Source organism: Pteropus medius, unplaced genomic scaffold, assembly GCF_902729225.1.
Source record: "Pteropus medius unplaced genomic scaffold, Ma_sr-lr_union100, whole genome shotgun sequence".
NCBI classification, from domain to species: domain Eukaryota; kingdom Metazoa; phylum Chordata; class Mammalia; order Chiroptera; family Pteropodidae; genus Pteropus; species Pteropus medius.
The window spans coordinates 616,277-623,026 of NW_024354499.1; the positions used below are offsets into that span (position 1 = coordinate 616,277).

Genomic DNA, 6,750 nt, shown 5'->3' on the forward strand with positions numbered 1-6,750 from the left:
ATAAGTGATGGGCCTGATCTAGTCCATGGATTGTAGTTTGCTGATTCCTGCTTTTGACTCAACATTTTAAAAACTGAATCTTCTGGGACAATTTTAAAATTTCAATTAATGGTACCTCTAGTCCCTCAGTCAGCAGTGCTTAAACCATTGATATGATCTTTTCTTCCCTTACTGTCCAGACAACACTTGTCTGTGATTGAGCACATTATTTCCTCTGCTGTCACTTCGTTTTAGTGTAGTCCGTCTTATCAAGCTTTTTCTCCAGGCTTTTGCTTACTCTCTTGAGTTCTTCAGTTCTTTTCTTCTTTGATATTGTTTATAAACCGTAGATGGAGTCGTCCTTCTACAATATATCTCAGGAACATTCAATAAGTGAGGATTCTCTGGAGGAATCTATGTTAAAGCTGTGAACTGCTAGAGAAATATGAGTACCAGGATCCATAATAGTAGGGAGAGAGACAAAAAAAAACCCAGAGGAATACGTTTAGACCATTGAGTCTGTTATTCAAGACTTTCAAAAGTCTGGCTATAGTTGAATCCAAGACAAACGAGCAAATTTGCGTGGGACAGAATAGTAAATTGCTTAAGAGCGTATGATTTTGAAGGAGATCATTTGCTTAAATCTCAGCTCCATACATACTAGTTGTGTGTCTTGTATGAGTTACTTAAGTTTTCCTCAGCTGAAACTGGGGATTGTAACAGTTTTGACCTCATAAGCTTTCTATGGAAACTGAACTTTTTTTCAGATTCATACTGGCACATAGTAAGTGCCAATATATTTTCTTCTTATTGTTATTATAATCATCATTATACACCAGTCACAAGCCCATCACATTGCTAGTGCTAAACATTTATCAAAATTCTTTTATGAACTAGGTGCTGTTCTAAGTGCTGGGGCTGTAATAGTCAAAAGATAGACTAAGTTTCTGCTGTTATTAAGCCCTATTAGTCTTTAATTCATTCAGCAAATATTTACTGAGCACCTTTGATGTGCTAGGCACTTCTTAGCATTGTGACAGCTGTATATTGACTGACAAAGTCTCTGCTTCATAAAATTAAATTTAGTCATTTAGATATAATCCATTTATCTAAACTATGTGTCCCTTGGGCTCCATAACTATTTTAATCAGCCCATATCTTAAGAGCTAACAAAGAGATTATCACATAGAGAGTTATTTTGTAAATAACCAATTAATGAATGAATGAGAGAATAAAATGAACACCTACATTTGCTAAGCACAAATAGGTTAGTAGCATCAACTAATTTTGAATGAAGTTCAAGTTAACTAACCTTGTTAGAAATGCATCACACACCATTCCATGAGATTTGCACTGGGGATGTGTGAGTGAGGGGATAGGGGGATCCTCCCGAGAAAGAAGATTCTAAAAGGATAAAGGGATGTATTAAGTAGAACATAAGGACCCTCTGCAGGATTTACAAAAATGGAGGTCCTAGTTAAATTACTTAAGTCAGATTTGCTTTCTACTTTGGGTAAGAATGAAATCATAAAAAAATGTAAAAGATCAGAAATTATAAATAATCTGGAGACCATATCTACACTTGATCTTAGCCAAGAGGCTGAGAAGCAATCCTGGAGATCATATCTAAAAGACCTTTTGAAGTCTTGGCTAGATTAAAGTTTTTATTCTACCTGGAGTAAGAATGACATTAAAAGACTATAATAAATCTATAAATTAAAAAGAGAGAGATGATATCTAATAATATTTTGTTGTATGTAGAAAATAAAGGACAATAAATATCCCTTGAGAGAGCTTCCATTATAATTAGGTACAAGATCACGAAGCATGTGTAGGATGAAGGTCATATTCAGATACTAGGAACAATAGGACAAAGGGGAGACATTTGGAGTGTTTCTTGTGCATGGCTTGAGGAAAACATGAGCCCTTTAAGTGCTTTGTTAAAGCCTGAAGTATACTCAATCTGGAAGATGTTTCTACAAACAGTTTCAGAATCCATTCTGATCCATTTCCCTCAGCTATGCTTATGGAAAACCTTATCATCAACAAAATGGTTTTGTAGGGAAATGATTCTGAGACCATTTAGCTGTCCCCACATGCAAATCATCAGACAGTATGCAAATGGAGAACAATAATACACTCAGCAATTGGAGAATGAAACACTTCCATTTCTCCTCTTTAATAGAAAAGGAGGAACTAAGAGTTCCAAATCCAAGAAACCACCAGTAAAGTAAGAATTATGGAAAGTCTTCACGAAGGCTCAGGAAAGAAGTTAACCACATTGACAGAGTATGTGGGTCTTGCATTCTAAGATATTGGCCTAAATTTTTGGAGAGGAAAGACAAAAACAAAAACGCTGATTGTAATTTTTATTTAGGTTAGCTGAGTTATGGTCATGCAGGTAAGTGAAAAATGGGAAGCTTTGACAATATCCTAATAATTATATCCTTTGTTTGTGGTTTGGAAGACACTTTAAGTTTCAAACATGGGTTATACGTGCTCGAGGAAATCTTTTCAATATAGTCGGGATGGAAACGTGAGAGACATTGTCTGAGAAGACAATAAAGCTGATGTGTTCCCATTGATGTGTTCCGCCATGAGCAAAGCTTTGAGTTTGCTGGGCTCCATTTGAACCAAGAGACCAAGCACATATTGTGCTTGCTGGCCAAAGGGAAAAATAAAAAATAAAAGAAATTGCCCAGAAGGAAATCTACCTCATCCAGAGATAAAATTTACATGAAATATGGTTATAACATGGTTATTTACATTCTATAGTCATTAAGGATAAAGAGGAAACTTACAGATCTATCTTCCTAAACAACAAATTGAAAATCCTTTGTGATAAAATCTCTTGCGCTGTGATTTTCAGTTCTGTCAGATCCCATAGAAAAATGGTGCCAAGTTAGCATATCTATCTACTCAGTGACTGATGCGTATTCTTTGGAAATTAGATATCAATGCTTTCTTTCAACTCTATGTATCTGTTATATTTCCTACTCATTGTATTCTGTGAATTTGTGTTTTGGAGAGATCAGAATAGAGTCCAGAAAACCAGCTTGTTTGAGGATATGATTTATAAAATGATTTCTATAAAGAAGATATTGCTATCTTGAAATGAATTTGGTGCTGACAATTTCACACACAGAGAGACACACACAGACACACACATGCAACAACACATAACAAGAAAAGGATAGTTTGATGATTACTGTTTAAAACCATCCACAGATTTAATTGACTCCCAATAGTCTTCTTTTCAAGTCATGGAGCCACTATCAGAAATGTGTTATTTTGGGGGTTTTTTAATGTTCTTTATGGCTTATACAGAAAGATAAATGAAAGAGAGTTGTCTAGAAAGATTAATATAAATAAGCTATGATATTGTAGTCAAGAAAAGCATAATGGTCCAGCTTCTTCAGTATAGAGTGATGATTCCTTCCTCCAACCCCTGCCCATTTTTTTTTTTAACAAAATAGGAAAGAAGACATTATGATTACTAGTGGACACTTATTGCAAACTCTCCTTGTGAGAGAGCACCGTGCCATATGGGAAAGATTTCAGTTGGACTCTGAAAAAGAAAGAGTCTACCTGAAGAAGAAAGCTCACATTGGACGTGCGAAGACCAAAGTGGTTGTGTGATTGCGTAATTATGAACTAGCCAGTCAGTGACTTTGGAAGAAAAGCTCAGGTTTAGGAAGAATAGTCATTAGCAAAGCCTGCATGTTTAACAGGCAGGACAGGGCCACCGTTGCTGACGGCACGGGGGTTTCCTACAATGATCTTTGGACAGAGTACTATGGTCAGAAAAAGATAATAAAGAGGCTGGAACATGCACCATCTGGTCTAACAGAAGGGAAGATGGAAAACATCAATGGGGAGCTGGAATTGTTACGGAAAGCCAGACGGTGAAGCATTGATTAAGATTATTTTGTTGATTAGATGATATCCTATGATTTATGCCATGAACATGGAAAAGCAAATAATTTTTTTGCAAGTGAGTAAAACCAGGATATAACTATAGGACTACAATTGTATATGACCCTGGGATTCAGAAAAGTCTCCCTGTCATGTAGAAGAGGAGGTCAAACTAAGGAAAGGGGCTTCCTGAGAACATGAAAATTCTATGCATTCTGTGGAAAAAGAGGCATGGTGATCCAACTGGGTCTCAAGTGTTCTCAGAAGGCCAAGTAGCAGTGGAGGTAGAATATCACAGAAGGGTTTCTTTTTCTCAAAAAAGACCTCAAAATTGCTGACTTAGATGACGCTCTGCAAGGCACACAAAGAGAAACCAGGTCAGTCTTGCTAAGAAGACAGATCTGGTGAAACTCACAGGACTAGAGGCCATTTGGGGTCGTTCTTATTCAGATTAGAAGTCAGCAAATGAGAAGGTGGATCTGAAATTTCCAAAGTCTTTTAGGACAAGTAGAAGCATATTTTCTAAAATCAATTTCTCATGTGCGGTTTTCTTAGTGTTTGCTCTCCTTTCCCCCTGTCTCCCAATACAATTTTCAGTCCTTCCCAATGGAGGCCTTTTCTTCTCAATGGATAAGGGTGATAATGTTCACTTCAGTCCCCAGAATGAAACAACACATCTTACCGATTGACAGTCATTGCAACCTCATCCTCAAAGAATGTTTTCTTGTTTACCAAGCACTTTTGTATGACTACTTCTTCCACATCAGTGCTAGCCTTTGTTATATGCTTACCACGAGCCAGTAATTGGCCAAAGTATTATATATACATATATATTATATGTAATATTATATATATGTATATATATATATATATATATATAGTCTCTATCAGTTTAATCTTGAAACACCTCTATGAAAAAGGAACTATTATTATGCTCGATTTTAAAATATATTTAGGAAACTGTGGCTTTCCCTAAGGCCACTAACTAATTAATATGTGGCTAAGTTCAAATTTGAACTCAGTCTAACTCCCAAGTCTTCACTCTTAACCTGCTCAATGCTGTCTCAATGCTTCACTTCAAATGTTTTATCTCAAATTTAAAGATGAGGAAACAAAAATTCAGAGAGAGTGGTGCTTTATATTACGCACTGGAAGTGGACTTGAACTCGGAACCTTGGGGTCCAAATTCAGTTCCCTTTCCCTTATACTGTTCCACTGCTATAAATGTGCTTAATAAATGATAAACATATCCTCTGAGAAAGAATACTATGAATGTATCTCATCTGTCCTTTTGATCTCATTTTTTATGAGAAGCAAGTTTCTTGATGAACCAGACTTGTGTCATTTCTCTCTTTACAAGAGATTTGTCACATGGAAATACTTATAAGGCGTTAACTAATCATTAGGAGGTACTTGAAACACTCATTTTCCTTCTTGATGACAGCAAATGTCAACTGCTTCTTAGACTAAATAGTACATATTTTAAATTGAGAGCCAAAGATTGAGTGTGGGCAACTGTCCCATTGCTTTGAGTAGATGTTCAACCTGAGCAAGAATTACAAAGGATATTCTTACAATGTCACAGGTTAAGCATCTATTTCATCAATGAGAGGGTACAGGCAGGTATATCCATCTGCTTCTTCATTTTACCCCAAACAGTTGCAAGAGGATAGCACTGAGCATCAAAAGTATTACCTTCTGCAATTCATAAAGTTGCACTGAATAGAATTATCACCTTGAAATTACAGGGTAAAACTCCCTATACAAAAACAGATTAAAGACAAATTAGACTGTGGGCCAGGTCACTCTGATTGTTAATTAGTGATAATGGAAATACAATTAGCATAATGAGTTCCAATTACTGTATATGGAGAAATATGAGCATACTGCTTTCATAAATCTTAGTTCCAGGAAAAATAAAATGCATCTGGTTTAACAAAGCATGCCCTTCTCTTCTGCAGAAAGCTTTCTGGTAAATATCTTTTTGTGAAGCTAAATCCTTCCTCTGATGAGTTGTGATTTGGGGAAAAAAAAAAAAAGGCGACAGAATGGATTTGCCCCGTCTGATAGCTGAGCAGTTTTGTATTAGCTCAGTTTCTGCTTTAAGCTTCCTAGAAAATCTAACCATCTGTTTCTTCAATCGTGGGTTAAAAACATTGGAGAGAATCATAGACCATTGCATCAAATGTGCTTATTGTCTTTGAAATGTCGGTGAGCCCCCGCTTGCTGCCTTTGATAAGCTGTGAAATTGAAAACCCAATTAGAGTCACATATTTACACGAATCTAAACAGCTTTTTGAAAACTGAGTGTAAGAACGAATGGATGGGAAACACTGGCTTTACACGGAGCAATGGTAAGATGCCTGTGGGTGTGTTAATGAAGTTATTTTTAAAAGAGTTGCACTACAGAGTCTGAATATTTATTTTCACCTTGGTCTTACACTGTCTCAACTTTTCATTGCGGGCACCGATCTCTCTTAACTTTCTCAGAAGGTCCATCAGCTGATAGCACACTATGCCAGTTTCCTTGTCGTTTTTCTTCGAATCTCCCTTGCTACTTTTCTTGCTATGAATGCTCATCTGTTGACGGATTACATTTCAAGGCTGGTTAAAACCCCGGGCCATTTGGCCAATGAATGGTAATGAATGTGGACTGCTCAGCCCACACAGGTGACATTACACTTCGCACCTGGGGGATGTGCCAACTTCCTTGTTGTACCCTGTAAATCTGATAGATGCCATTAACCTTTTCAATGATTCCCCATGGATCGCTGCGATGGTGAATCTCAGTAGTAATTGCTAAGACAAAAACGCCCCAGCATGCCTATATTCCCTGTAAGGATCTATGAAACAGGC

At 36.8% G+C, this 6,750-nt stretch overlaps 1 pseudogene; it reads right to left on the reverse strand.

Annotated features, from left to right (window-relative positions):
* Positions 1 to 1,410: 1,410 nt before the first annotated feature.
* Positions 1,411 to 1,591, reverse strand: LOC120594720 (uncharacterized; annotated as a pseudogene).
* Between the last annotated feature and the right edge of the window lie 5,159 nt (positions 1,592 to 6,750).